Below are 16,162 nucleotides of genomic sequence, written 5' to 3'. Positions count from 1 at the left end.
TTAGATTGAACGGCGGGGCCACTCGCTTTTCGGCGCTGTCCAGCTGATCGGAGCATGATCACCAATCAGCGACGGGGACTTGCACGTGTACAGCATTTCTATTGGCTGTCAATAAACACGTCGGTAGAGCTCCCGGCCAATAGGAAAAGAAGATCGGCTGTGCACGGGGCTCTTCTTGTCCTCGGCATAAACAGCGTCAGCTGGCTCATTGTTGCCACGGCAACCGGGATTGGGCGGTGCTGATATCTCGCTTGTTTCTGTATATGCGAAGCTACAGCTGCTGCTACTGCTTGTCTGATCCAGCTTGGAGGTACAACCAGATGAGTCAATGAATTTTACCTTGGATTGTGTTTATCAGCATCTGCCGGATCATATTCGGGTGAGCCCATTCTAGAAAGTCCATTCCTCAGAGTTGCAGAGCTTGGAGGGGAATTTTCCCTTAGTGTTTTCGTACTTCCACTTCGCTTAGGATAATTCTGCAGTCAAGGCCAAAAAATGCTCCATAGGAAGCATCCTATCCGGATTCATCACGACTTGATTTGTTCAAAGTAATTTGAATTACGTATAATGAAATTATATATGTTACCATATTCGACCTTTAAGTTAATTGACATTTCAGAAGATCTCTCCCGGGGGCAGCACACAAGTGTCATTACAAAGAAGGTCCATTAGCACCTCTGTTTTTGTTGGATGTTTTTGTAGATTCGGCATGTCACTGAGAACTCTTGACAGACTTCTATAGATGCAAAGTGCATCACAGCCTAGAACGGACAAGGCTGCCGAAAGTGGTGGACACAACGCAGTCCATCACAAGCAAAGCTCTCCCTGCGATTTACATGGAGAGTTGCCACGAGAAAGCAGCTTCCGTCATCTCAAATTCAGGCAATACCCTCTTCTTGCTAATACCATCAAGCAGGAAGTAAAGAAGCCTGGGGTCTCACACCAGTTGAACTTCATTCACCACAACTCTGAATTGATTCTGCAAGCTACAGATTAATTTTCAAGGACTCATTACAACTCATGTTCTGAGCATTTCAGAATTGGGTTTAATATGGCAGCATGTTGTGAAATTTGTTTTGCAGTGGCCATACCTGGCAATATATAATGATATGAAGCTTTAAATTAGAATGAGTATATATTTAAAATTGAATAAGTAGTGCAAATTGGGAGAAAATAATAGTGAGGTGGTTCATGGGTTCATTGTTCATTCAGAAATCCAATGGCAGATCAGAAGAAGCTGTTGCTGAATCATTGAGTGTGTAGCTTCTGACTCCTGTACCTCTTGATGGTAGCAATGAGAAAGTGGCATGTCCTGTGTGATGGGGATCCATAATGATGGATGCATCACCTTATAGCTGGAGAGGCTAGTGTCCAGAATGGAGGTGGCTGAGTTTACATCTTTCTGCAGCTTTTTCCAATCCTTTGCAGTGGTCCCTCCATTTCAGACAATAACAATGCTCCATTTCAGACAATAAGACAGTTAGAATGTTCTCCGTGGTACAGCCATAGAAATTTGTGAGTGTCTTTCGTGACGTACCAGTTCTCCTGAAACTCCTAAAGAAATGTAGCTGCTTTTGTGCCTTCTTTGTAATTGCATCATTATATTGGACCGAGGATAGACCATCAGAGATGTTGACACCCAGGAACTTGCAACTGCTCATCCTTTTCACTGCTTGCTGAGGATTGGTGTGTGTTCTCTGAATTTTCCCTTCCTAAAGTCCACTATCGATTCCATTGTCTTACTGATGTTGTGTGCAAGGTTGTTGTGACACCACTCAAACAACTGATCTATCTTACGCCTGTATGCCTCCTTGTCACCATCTGAAATTCTGCCAACAATAGTTGTGTCATTGGCAAATTTATAGATGGTGTTTGAGCTGTGCCTAGCCACACAATCATAGGTGTAGAGACAGTAGAGTAGTGGGTTAAGCACACATCTTGGAGGGTGCCAGTGTTGATTATCAGCAAGAAGATGCTATTTTCGCTCCACATAAACTGTAAACTCCCAGTGAGGAAGTCAAGGATCTAGTTGCGGAGGGAGCTACACAGGCCCAGATTTTGGAGCTTCTTGATTAGAACTGAGGGTATGATTGTGTCAAACACTGAGCTGTAGTCAGTAAACAGCACCCTGATGTAGGTATTACTATTGACCAGACTGAGTGGAGAGCCAGTGCGATTGCACCCACCCTAGACCTATTGTAGCAATAGGCAAATTGCAGTGGGTGCAGGGCCTTGCTTAGGCGGGAGTTGATTCTGGCTGTGACCATCTCTCAAAGCACTTCATTACAGCAGATGTGAGTGCAAATGGACGATAGACGTTGAGACAGCTCACCCTGCTCTTCTTGGGTAATGGTATGATTGTCGCCCTTTTGAAGCAGTTAGGAACCTCTGACTGCAGCACTGAGAGATTGAAGATGTCCTTGAGTACTCCTGGCAGTTGGTTGGCAAAGGTTTTCAGTGTCCTACCAGGTACACCATCAAGGCCTGACATCTTGTGAAGGTTCACCCTCTTCCATAGTTTGTTTTCTGTTGCACATTAGTTGTTTGTCAGTCTTTGTTCACGTATAGATGCAAAGTGAATAGAATTTCACAAATTCTATTTTTTCCTTGTAAATGGCTGCAAGAAAATCAAACTCAGGACAGTATATGGTAACATATTGGCACTTTGATAATAAATTTTGAACTTTGATAATCAAGAATTCTTCCCACTTTTTCTCTTCTCTCCTGTCAGGCAGAAAGCTAGAAAAGCTTGTAATTATATACAAGGGGTGATTGATAAGTTCATGGCTTAAGGTAGAAGGAGATGTATTATACACCTCTCGTTACATGCACAAGCAGGACAACTCTGAGTGTTTATGTAGTAAATATGAAGTTAATAACTCATCTCCTCCTACCTTAGGTCACGAACTTATCAATCACCGCGATGCGTTATTAACTTCAAACTTTCTGCATAATCACTCAAAGAGTTGAACTGCATGTGCATGTAACGGGAGCTATATAACTCATCTCCTTCTACCTTGGGCCACAAGCTTATCAATCACACCTGCTGTGGACACTTTCTGGAGGTCCAAGATCTGTATGCTCCATAACTGCTGGACTAAGTGTGTAAATATAGGAGGGGACTATGTTGAAAAATAAATGTGCTAGGTTTTCTAAAATTGACTCCTTCTACCCTAGGCCACAAACTTATCAATTAGCCCTTATGGCACCCGGGTCAAGGACAGTTTCTACCCTGCTGTTATCAGATCTTTAAAGGTCCTTTGTACACTAAAGGAAGAACTTTTGAACTCTTGATCTCTTAGTAAATCTCCTCCTGACCTCTTGCAATGCCTTTTCTCTGTAACACTATTTTCTATATTCTATTTATTTTTACTACCTTAATGTAATTATCTTTCATGTGATGCCCAGATGGAATGCAAATCCAAAGCTTTTTACTGTATCTTGGTACATGACAACAATAAACCAATACCCTCACCATCTCCCGTGGTTTGGTCCTTTTATACTTGGTGATTGGGGTGACACAGTAACGTAGCAATTAACATAATGTTATTATACCACTAGCAACTCTGGTTCATTTCCACTGCTTTCTGTAAGGAGTTTGTACTTTTTCCCTGTGACCACATGGGTTTCCTCTGAATGCTCTGATTTCCCCCCCACATTCCAAAGAGGTGCATGGGCAGAGTGGGCTTGTTGGACTGGAAGGACTCATTTCCCTATTGTATCTTCAATAAATTTTTAAAAATGATAATGCTACAAGCACCTCAAGTCCAAATTTTCACATTGAGGGATAGAGTTGTTTTATGTTACCTTTTATAACACTTGATAGATGTGGCATAATATAATCCACATAGGATTGATGGAGAAGGTCCTATTCGACCGGTGAAAGGCTCCAAAACGACCAGAGGACATGGATGCCCACAGATGAGTGGGCACATGTATTTGCACCTGTTGGTCTGTTTGCACACACTGCATACCCATAAATGTGGATTTAAGCACAGCTTTTCTTAACCACAACCTCATCTTTAACTGCTCTTATCAAGTCCCTTAATTCCCCCTGCTCCTGAAAGTCCTTTGGCACTTTTCTGCACGCTACTGACTTATAACTCTTACTCATGCTGTCCTTGCTCTCTCTCTCTTTCACTTTGCCACATGCCCTTCTCCTTACTTCTACCTAACCTCTCTTTTCCCCCTTATCCTCCTCCAATTTTCCTTCCCTTCACCATCTGTCCTTCACTCTTCAGTCCTAATTAAAGCCTTATGAGTAAAAGAAATGCAGTCTACTGTGGATTAAAACCTGAGAAACTTTCATTTGGGTGTTTGATGGTGCTGACTTGATTGAAAGCCTTGGGAAAGGTTTCATTTGGCAACTTGCACTCTGAAGAATAATACGGTCCTTCAAAGTACTGGAGAGATTCCACCCACCAATACTTACTCTGTAAATCCTTCGAATTCATTAGCTGGAAAACAATCCAATGTTCCTGACCTCTTCCAGGTCAATATCCTTTGCATCAAGGTTCAAAGGACACTCAATATTGGAGAAGCCATGAAATTTGCATGCCTGACCCCAGAAGCTTGAAATGGACACTTTACTCTCAACCCTGTCATTAGAAAGCAGTACCAAGCTACAGAGGAACTGATACAAGAATGTATTCGAGGCCTCCTTGAAAAAGTGTAACAATTCCAGTGATTTATGGGAATTGAAGAGCCATGACAACTCAAAATGGAGAGAACATATTAGGAATGCTGTTAAGAGCTGTGTCCTTTCATTAGGACTAACCTAAACAGCATAAGGAATACACACCCTTCCAAACTTCCTGTCGTGCTCGGTCCACAGAAGACAGGACAAATTGACTCCTGTTATTTGAACTTTCCTCAATCCTTAGCAAATGATGGAAACTGATGTCAAACCAGCACTATGAAGTACCAATTACCAATAGATAATGCACATTAAGAGATTGAGTTCCAACCAGTGTTGATTTCTGCTAAGGTGGCAGCGGGCACAGTTGCAAAGGCCCCTCTGGGTCCAACCATAGGTGTAATTGTTCGCCATCTACATCTCCTGATTGATTGCAAGACTTCTGGATATTATGAACATCAAGTAATACAGGTTTTTCCCATCAGCAGGATGCTTGATTGTGATGGAGCTAGACCTGTTGAGTATCATGTTGTCATCTGAATTGTTGTGTGGAGGTGGTGATCAGTCTAACAAATGTTGCAAATTATTGTCTTGGATGTTTTTATTGTGATGGCAAGACCCTTGTTGGACATTGACAATAAAGAATGCTGCAAGTCTGGTTCACTGGTGAGACCAATGGCTGGGGGTCTGCTTTGTCTCAATTGCTGCGCCAAACGTGTCTTTGTGATGTGGTGTCACCTGTGCTACTGCCCAGGAGAGGAGATGCCGGAGGTGGTGAGAAAGAACAGGGGCCTCTGTGGCATGCTGGCCCCTCCCATCAGTGCTGCCCTCTGGTGTTCACTTGGTGCTGCTCTCTAGTGTTCGCTCAGTAGAAAATGAACTGGACCAGGACAACATCCTACGTGCCATCAATCTACAGGCCATGCCACTCAGGAAATTAAACTATATATGTTTTTTGTGACAGTATGTTTTTCTTCTATCATAACTATATGTGCTATGTGCTGTGTACTGTTAGTACTGTGTTTTGCACCTTGACCCCAGAGCAATACTGTTTTGTTTGACTGCATTCATATGTATGGTTGAATCACAATTGAATTTGAACTTGAACTTGAACTTCAATTTATTTAAGCTAGGAATGGTTGTACCTTGCAGATAGCTGTGGTCCTTGATGATGAGTCATCCCAGCCCCAGGCTAACACTGCAAGAGTTCCTCAGGACAATGTCATAGACCCATCCATCTTCAATTGCTTCAAATATTTTCATCATAAAGTCAGAAGTGGTGATTGTACTATGTTTAATTCCATTCCACAGAAGGCTGCTGGACCAGACAATATTCCTGGCAGAGTGCTTGGAGGATGTGCAGACCAACTAGCGGATGTTCTCATTGACATCTTCAACATCTCCCTGAACAGCGCTGTCGTTCCAATGTGCTTCAAGGCTGCCACCATCATCCCCGTACTGAAGAAGTCTTCAGTGTCCTGTCTCAATGACTACCGTCCCGTTGCACTCACATCCATCATCATGAAGTGTTTCGAGAGGCTCGTCATGAGACACATCAAGACTCTGCTGCCCCCCTCACTGGACCCCTTGCAGTTGGCATACTGTCCCAATCATTCAACAGACGACGCCATTGCCATCACCCTCCACCTGGCCCTAACCCTCCTGGACAAAAGAGACACGTATGTTCGAGTGTTGTTCATAGACTTCAGTTCAGCATTCAACACAATAATTCCTCAGAAACTGATTGGAAAGCTGAGCCTACTGGGCCTTAACACCTCCCTCTGCAACTGGATACTAGACTTCCTGACTGGGAGACCTTAGTTAGTCCAGATTGGAAACAGCATCTCCAACACCATCACACTGAGCACATGGGCCCCCCAGGGCTGTGTGCTCAGTCCACTGCTCTTCACTCTGCTGACCCACGACTGTGCTGCAACACACAGCTCGAACCACATCATCAAGTTCGCCGATGACACAACCGTGGTGGGTCTCATCAGCAAGAACGACAAGTCAGCGTACAGAGAGGAGGTGCAGTGGCTAACGGACTGGTGCAGAGCCAACAACCTATCTTTGAATGTGAACTAAACAAAAGAGATGGTTGTTGACTTCAGGAGGGCACGGAGTGACCACTCTCTGCTGAACATCGATGGCTCCTTGGTAGAGAATGTTAAGAGCACCAAATTTCTTGGTGTTCACCTGGCGGAGAATCTCACCTCAACACCAGCTCTATAGCAAAGAAAGCCCAGCAGCATCTCTACTTTTTGCAAAGACTGAGGAAAGTCCATCTCCCACCCCCCCCCCCCCCCCTTCTCATCACATTCTACAGGGGTTGTATTGAGAGCATCCTGAGCAGCTACATCACTGCCTGGTTCAGAAATTACACCCTCTAGGATCGCAAGACCCTGCAGCGGATAGTGAGGTCAGCTGAGAAGATCATCGGGGTCTCTCTTCCACCCATTACAGACATTTACACTACACGCTGCATCCGCAAAGCAAACAGCATTATGAAGGACCCCATGCACCCCTCATACAATCTCTTCTCCCTCCTGTCATCTGGGAAGAGGCACCGAAGCATTCAGGCTGTCATGATCAGACTATGTAACAGTTTCTTCCCCCAAACCATCAGACTCCTCAATACCCAGAGTCTGGACTGACACCGACTTACTGCCCTCTACTGTGCCTATTGCCTTGTTTATTATTTATTGTAATGCCTGCACTGTTTTGTGCACTTTATGCAGTCCTCGGTAGGTCTGTAGTCTAGTGTAGTTTTTTCTGTGTTGTTTTTACGTAGTTCAGTGTACTTTTTGTACTGTTTCATGTAGCACCATGGTCCTGAAAAACGTTGTCTCATTTTTACTGTGTACTGTACCAGCAGTTATGGTCGAAATGACAATAAAAAGTGTCTTGACTTGACTTGAAATCCTCAGCATTTGAAACCAGCCGTGTCAGAATGCAGTAAAATACAATTAACATTTTGATCTGCGTTTTGATGTGGCAAGTACCATTTATCCGAGAGAAATGTCAAGCAATAATCATGTCCAGTTGTTGAGTTCTGTTCATTTGGACTATGTAAGTATTTACTATGCATGCAGACTTTCTCTGTTACGGTTGTGCACACCGGGAATAAATGGGGGAGTTGTGGGATGAAAAGGTGGCCGCCCTCATGTATTGAACTGAAACGTTGAAAGTAAAGTTGTTTAAACAAAATAAAACATGGCTTTGTTGTTTGGGCATTATCAGTGGTAGCAGAGGATGGTTTCTAATTTTCAGATCTGGCTGGCATTTGACGAGCGTAAGCCTTGCTAAAGCTGGAAAAAATGAAATTGGAATATTGACTTGTGTTATGGAACTGGAGAAGAAGCAAGTCTTCCTGTTGACAAGCTGGATGAACTCAGCAGGTCAGGCAGCATCCGTTGAAATGAGCAGTCAATGGATGCTGCCCGACCTGCTGAGTTCATCCAGCTTGTTTGTACGTCTTGATTTGACCACAGTATCTGCAGTATATTTTGTGTTTACTGAGTCTTACTGTTGTGTTTTTGCTTTCAGGAAGAGCAAGAGAAACTGTAATGGGAATTTCGGTGGAAGACTTGAACAAAGGTGACAGTATGAATATGCTAATAAATACGTTTTGACTCTTTTTTTCTAAGAAAGAAAAGGATTGGATGTATGAGGCGTATGCAGAATTTGACAACATTTACAGAGATTATTCTAATAATATAGCTGATTATATTATTGATCTTGAACAAAAGTACAGTTGCATGCATAAATACAAATTGGAACTTCCTGACGCTGTATTAGCTTTTAAATTGTTGGATATGGCATGTCTAGACATAAAGGACAACAGTTAGCATTAACTGCATATACAGAACTTACATTTGCATCTATGAAATCAGCACTGAAGAGGATTTTTGGAGAAAAGGCTACTGAGACAGAATTAGGTTGAGTCAGGAAATGGCTTAATTCACTGAGTAGAAACATAGAAAATAGGTGCAGGAGTAGGCCATGCAAAAATATAGCAAGCATAGATCCCAGAGTGACAAGACAATGGTACCACTGTCACAAATCCAATAAACAAGTATGGTAGGAGATCAAAATGTGCTGAATGTCAAAGTATTTAGCATGAGGCAAGAAAAGGCACAGAACTGGACAAGTTAGGCTAACTGAAGAAAATAACAAATCTGAAGGTGTAGAAGAGTGCCATATCACATTGTTTACGAAGGAATCACTTTCTAATGCAGAGACATCTGAAGCAAATATTTTGATGATAGAATCTCTAGGATCTGCTGTTACTGATACAGCATGTACACACACAGTGTGTGGAGAAAAATAACTTGAAAACTATGTAAGAGAGCTAAACCAGAATGAAGTGCAGGAACTGATGAACACAGATACATCTAGTAACAGAGCATTCAAATTTGGAGATGGAAAGATTTTATCTTCTACCAAAGCAGTGAAGATTCATGCAAAAGTAAGGCAGACAAAATGTTACATTGAAACGGAGGTGGTATCAGTGAACATTTCATTACTCTTGGGTAAATCTTCCCTAAAGATATGCAGAATGACCGAGCAATGATGTATCAACAGCCAGTGTCTCTTGAGCTCACCAGCTCTGGGCATTACTGGTTAAACATTCTAGATGAAGACCTTACTGAGAATCAATGTGAGACTGAAGTACTAAATGTCACACAAAACATGACCATAGATGAGAAATGCAAAGTGTTACTCAAAGAGCACAAGCAGCTTGGAAACATTTCAATTGATAGACTTATGAAACTGCTCGGAGTTCAGGAAACAAAGATGTAGATTATTTTTCCATTCTAAAGTGGACAGCTGTAAGATATGCCAAAAGTTTGGAAAGCCCAAGCCCAAATCGGCGGTTGGTCTGTGCCATTAGCATTTGAATACAATTAAACAGTAGCCGTAGGCCTACATGAACTGAAGCAAGGAGTGTGGTATCTCCACATCATTGATGAGTTTGTATGTTTCAGTGCTGGTAGCATTGTAAATACAAAGAGAACCTCAGAGTTAGTAAAAAAAAACTTCTTCCATTCCTGGATAAGTATGCATGGCCCACCTCAGAAAGTATTTAGTGACAATGGTAGTGAATTTAATAGTGATGAATTCAGAGATATGGCAGAGAACTTTAACACTGAAAGAAAGAAAACAGCAGCATACAGTCCTTGGAATAATGGCCTTCTGGAGTGACAAAATCAAATACTTACTGAAATAATGCTGAAGGTAAAGAAAAGCAATGGCTGTGAATGGAACACTGCACTGCACTGGGCCCTTATGCCAAAGAATACCATGCACAATGTTCATGGCTATAGCCCATGTCAATTGTCCAGAATCCAAACTTTCCTCTGTACTGATTGACAGACCACCTGCTCTAGAGGGCACTACAAAGGAGCAAATGGGTTGGGAATCGTATTTCAGCACTGAATGCATCAAGGAAGACTTTCACTGAAGCAGAGTGTTTAGAGAGAATTCAAAGAGCATTGAGGGCACAGGTCTGTCCTACAAATGACAAATATGATGCCACGGACAAAGTGAATTACAAAAGAGCAGACTGTACAGAATGGAAAGGTCCTGGAGTTGTCATTGGTCAGGATGGAGTTGTGGTATTGATGTGACATGGAGGTACATATGTGAGAGTGCTTCATTCCAGACTCTGTAAAGCACAAAATGAAGACTATCAGAACGCCATGGAGAATGACGCAAAAAAAAAGAGCAGCAATTACCTGGTACACTGTCACTTAGCACAGACAGGGATAAGGGGAATGCAGCTAAGGACCCAACAGGGTAGCTTGACAGTGGCACAGGCAGTGCAGAAGAGAGTGCTGTTGGGGATTTAACAGGCTTGCCTGAACAGAAATCACAAGTGCAAAGACATCATAGAAGTTTCAGTCTTAAAACAGGACAAACTGAGAGATTTGTAGACTAAGACATTGTTATTTCATTCTAAGCTGAAGTCAAATCCACTGGGAGAAACAGAAGTTTGTATAGCTTGAATTATCTAGAACCAGCCGTGGTCGCTGGCACTGCAGGGTCAGTCAACATGTCACATTTAGGCGGACTTCCTATTGAATCAAGATCAGGCTGGACCGGTTGAGAAATGTCAAGATGAAGATGTCCTAGTAACTAAAGAGGTGTCATTTGAATCTCCAGAACAGGATGAAATCAGAAGTTGGAGAAATAATGGAGTGTTTGGGGAAGGCAGAGACAATGGCCAAAAGACAGTGTCTGCAAGATGGGTGTGCACCCTGAATGAAACCCAGAGAGGAATTATACCAAATGCACACTGGGTGGCTAGAGGTTTTGTGGAACTGAACATAAAAGGACTCCGAAATAATTTGCCAACATGTGCATCAGAATCTCTCCAAATACTTCTCTCAGCGATGCGTCAAAAGGATTGGCAACCCCATTGCATGGATATAAAATCCACATTCTTACAGAGAATGGAGCTGTCATGTGACATTTACATTAAACTCCCGCCTGAAGGCAGAAGTGAAGGAACACTCTGGAAACTCAAAAACTGTGTCTATGGTCTAGCAGATGCATCACTGTACTGATATAAAAAGGTCAAGGAAATAATGTTGAAAACAGGTGGAAAGTTGTCACAAGTGTTTTTTTTACTGACAAGCTTCAGGATATCATGTTATTGGAGTACTTGCCTGTCATGTAAATTACTTTATATGGGGAAACTCACAAAACTTTACCACAAAGGTTATCCGTCTGCTAAAGTCAGCCTTTCAGGTTGGACGTGACGAACATGACAGATTCTGCTATGTAGGGATAGACATCCTTGCTGTTGATGTGATGCACCATCAATAACTCTCCGAGACGTGGGTTAAGGTAGGCTTTTATTGGCTGGAAGAAAGAACAAGCAGCAATTGACCACCACACTACATCCTGAGACTGAGGCCGGGGCTCGGTCTCCAATCGCCTTTATACCGGGGTCCGTGGGAGGAGCCACAGGAGCAGTCAGCGGGGGGCGTGTCCAGACAGGTATATGTAGTTCACCACATTCAGCCCCCTTTGTTTTAAAAGAGAGTCCCCATGGGGCGAAGTTTCTTACAAGTATATTTACAGGTTAAGTCTATCAGGTGGTCGAATCTGTCGCTGCGATCTACGTAGCACCGGCTGTGATTGCACAGGTGCTGGTGGTGATTGCATCGGAGACTGGTTGTGCTGGTTCTGGCCTGACTGGAGGTGCCAGCCCACTAGGCGTCAGTGTTCCCTCATGCGTGTGCGAGGCGCCTGGTATAGGAGTGTTGTGAGGAGTCTGTGTAGGGCTCGGTGTGCGCAGTGTCACCTTGGGTACAGGGTTCATAGTTACCGTGGAGTGTTCAGGGTAGTGGACTGCTGCTCCTGTGGGCGCCAGGTCGCGGACGGAGACCGTGTCCTCCCGCCCATCAGGTAAGACCACGTAGGCATACTGGGGGTTCGCATGTAGTAGGTGAACCCTCTCGACCAGCTCCTCGCGTATTTATTGCTCCTTGCGTGTTTCCGGAGCAGCACTGGCCCTGGGGATGTCAGCCAAGCCGGTAGGGTGGTCCCAGTGGCAGACTTCCTGGGAAAAGAAAATAGGCACTCATGAGGGGTGGTACATAACAGGGAGCGGATAGAGTGGAGTGCCTCGGGGAGGATCTCCTGCCATCGAGAGACCGGCAACCCTTTTGACTTAAGGGCTAAAAGTGTCCGGGTTAATAAAACTCTCAGTGCTGCCTGTGTCAAACAGGCAGCTAGTCCTGTGCCCCTCCACCAGGATGTCCATCATTGACCTTGCAAGCTGGTGTGGGGCGCTTTGGTTGAGGGTTACGGAGGCCAGATTTGAACCGCTGTCTTGGTGCCCGGTAAGCACTGGTGGGTTGGGGGCGGGGCGAGGTGGCGCCGACAAAGATGGCCGCCCCCATGTCTCGCACGAGGCGGGCAGGCAAGATGGCGGCCCCCATGCCTCACACGCAGCGCTGCCCGACCCCCCTCGTGGTTCCGACTTACAGACCTTGGCGAAATGGCCCTTCTTCCCGCAGCTGGAGCAGGTAGCTTCTCGGGCCAGGCAGTGTTTTCTGGGGTGCTTTTTGAGTCCGCAGAAGTAACACTGCGTGGACTTGCGACTGGCAGCAGCTGTGGTCGGTTTCGGGGAGTTCGTGGACTCGCGACTGGCAGCGGCGGTGGTGAATTCGCTCGCGGGCGGTGGCGGCAGGGTCTGCAGTGTTCACAGAATCGGCGGGGGATCGCGCGGCTGGACAGCGTCAGTGTTGTGCAGAGCAGCCTCCAGCGTGTCGGCTGTCTCGATCGCCGAGCGTAAGGTAAGATCGGCATTTTCCAGTAGCCGCTGGCCCACGTACACTGACCTGATCCCCGTAACGAAGGCGTCTCGTACTAGCAGCTCCGCATGTTGTTCCACCGTCAGTCCTTTGCAGTCGCAAGCTCGCACGAGTGTCTGTAGGGCTCGGAGAAACTGCCCGCTCGACTCGTCGGTTCGCTGTCGCCGCGTCGCTAAACGATGTCTTGCGTAGATGGTGTTCACGGGCCGCAGGTACTGTCTTTTGAGGGTGTCCAGTGCCCCTTGGTAGGTCGGCAGGTCCCTGATAAGGGAGAATACTTTCGGACTTACTCTGGATAGTAGTATTTTGTACATTGTGGCAGGCTCAGTCACTGGAATCGCTTCCAAGTATGATTGGAAGCATGCAAGCCAGAGTTCAAAGGCAAGAGCTGCTTCTGGGGCTTGGGGGTCCAAGTCTAATTTTTCCGGACATAAAATACTTTCCATGTTTTAAAACTTCCAGCCAATAAAATTGATGCACCATCAATAACTCTCGGAGACGTGAGGCGAGATATAGGCTTTTATTGGCTGGAAGAAAGAACAAGCAGCAATTGTCCACCACACTACATCCTGGAGACTGAGGCCGGGGCTCGGTCTCCAATCGCCTTTATACCGGGGTCCGTGGGAGGAGCCACAGGAGCAGTCAGCAGAGGGGGCGTGTCCAGACAGGTATATGTAGTTCACCACATGATGGAACAGTACAACTGCACCAAAAAGACTACATCAGGAACCTTTTGACAATACACATGGAATCCTCACATGCCACACAGAGGGATGCTCCTCTCAGAGAAGCTGAAGCTTGAGCAGCTTAGGTCAAAGATAGGTCAGAACAGATCTGACATCATATCTGATGCCAGCAAATTTGCATCCAGCACAAAAAATTCCCCAATACAAACTTTACATGAGGCAAACAAGATAGTGCACAGAGTTCAATCTGGAAAATGTAGTCTTGAGTTTTCAACAGCTTAAAAAGATAGCTCACCAAGGCTCGTTGTCTTCAGTGATGTTTCACTTGGAAGATTTCCAAGTGAGGCACTCAAGGGGGGCTTTTTATTGTACTGATGGGAGGTGAGGGAAGATTTTCACCACTCTTGGCAATCAAAAATAATCTGAAGAGTTGTACGGAGTACACTGGCAGAAGAAACCCTTGCAATGTTTGAAAGTATTGAAAATGCTCTTCTTCTGTTCATACTCATTTCTGAGCCTTGCCATGGCGACCCAAAGAAGAATAGTCTACAAATAACTTCTGTCCCAGACAACTACTCTTTGGTTGATGCCATCAAACTCACCAAGTCAGTTACCGAGAAGAGGCTTCTAGAGATGAGCAGCATCAACAAACTTGTCCAAGCACAGAAAATTCATCACGTGCTATGGTTAACTACAAAGGATCAAATGGCTGACTGCCTCACAAGGAAGGGAGCACCAGTTTTTGTGCTGTTAAAAATACATAGTGAAGACATTTGGTCCCTTAAGACTTGTATTAACATCAAGGGTTAGAACTAATTCTCATATCCTAATGGACATTTGATTGTCTTTAATTTAAAAAATACATAGGAGATTGTTGAGTTTTGTTCGTTTATTTGCTTAGGCTACACCACTAGCACCTCCCAGACTTACATTCTCTACCACCTAGAAGGGAATAGGTAGCAACCACATGTGAATAGGTTCACAGGTTCTGCTGGTTCTTTTCCAAGTCACATATCATCTCAACTTGGAAACTTACTGCTTTTACTTTATTGTTTGTCATCTGGTCTGTTCTGGAACTCCCTCCTGAAAGACATTGTGGAAACACACTCTAAAAAGACTATGGTACTTCAAATCATTCTTAATGTTCTCTAGAAAGAAATATGTTGCAGAGAAGGTAGGGGAGGCAAGAATAGATTAAAAGGATCATTTCTGAACAGCTGAGATCAGGGTTGCTGTGGATTAAACTGTAAAGGTGTCATCCAGTTTTGGGGTTAATGAGTGCAGTGAGAGGGAAAGAGAGGAGTTGTTGAAAGGAACATAAAGTTTATGCAATGAGGGTAGGTAGACAGTGAGAATATGGCTGGCAAATCAGACTCTGCAAATGGAGGGAGATCTATGCCAATATCACAGATCATCTGGCCAGTTCTAATACCCTCCAGGAAAATGAGATACCTGATGCAGTAGAATATGATTTTGATTGTTAAAGGCAGCTTGGCAGATTATGGCCCAGATTTTATGGTTGTAGTGATAGCACATCTTACAGTCAGTAACATTATTATATGACTCTGCAGCAAGAGATGACATCTTTACATGCAAAGTTAGGTACGAAAAAATGACATTATCAGTGATAGCTTCGCAGGCTCAGTAGTTAGAACATTTGCCAAGGCAATTGATGGACCTTTTTATGCACTTTGATCATTGTAAAACAATTAAAATGTTAAGGCTTGTTAACTAATTTCCTCAGAAAGATTATTTTAAAAATAGATGTTTTTCTAATTCTGTTACATGCACGCGTTTGTCTTTATTGCATTCATTTCAACAAGCCAACAATCTTATAGGTGATCTTGCTTGGAAATTAAAAGTTCGTTTCACCAGAATTCCATTTTTTTTTTGCTCAATCACTTTCATAATATCAATATTGTTGAATGCTGCAGATCCTACATGGAAGGTAGCTTTCAGTAATCGTCATCAGAAATGGGGAAAATACCACAAATCCAACAGAAGTTTTGTGACCAAAAGCAAAGAAGGTTCCGTTGCTACTGTTGAAAATTACACACAATAAAATAACTGCATCAAACAAGTATAATAATTGTTAGATTTTATTTTACCATTTCCATGATGACAAAACCTAGTTACCATACAAGTAAATGGATATGGACACTGATAGGTATTATATATTATAGATTGAGGTTATGAATTTTATTATAGACCAGTGTAGAAAGATCACAGGGGTTAATTAAACCTGTTTCACAATCAAGATTCACTAACTTTTTAAATTACTAACCCTAGAGGACCAATATTACTGTGTACTGATTAATTAAGGAAGAGGAATATCTATTTTTTTCTCTGCAATTAAAAAACATATTCATAAAATTTTGCAATGTGTGTACTTTAAAATGTTTTCTTTCTGATGGCCAGCCTCTCCAAACTCTGACACTGGATACCTCCTTGTACAACTGGATCATCAATTTTCTCACTTGCTGACCCTAGTCAGTACAGATTGGCAATAACAT

General features: G+C 43.6%; 1 long non-coding RNA gene across 1 annotated transcript; it reads left to right on the top strand.

Annotated features, from left to right (window-relative positions):
• Positions 1-229: 229 nt before the first annotated feature.
• On the top strand, positions 230-11,944 carry LOC140718845 (uncharacterized). Its single transcript, XR_012096811.1, has 3 exons — positions 230-379; positions 8,183-8,233; positions 10,802-11,944. It is a non-coding gene; the product is annotated as an uncharacterized lncRNA (long non-coding RNA).
• The last annotated feature ends 4,218 nt before the right edge of the window (positions 11,945-16,162 follow it).

Source organism: Hemitrygon akajei, chromosome 30 (genome assembly GCF_048418815.1).
Source record: "Hemitrygon akajei chromosome 30, sHemAka1.3, whole genome shotgun sequence".
NCBI classification, from domain to species: domain Eukaryota; kingdom Metazoa; phylum Chordata; class Chondrichthyes; order Myliobatiformes; family Dasyatidae; genus Hemitrygon; species Hemitrygon akajei.
This window is presented reverse-complemented; position numbering and strand designations above follow the sequence as displayed.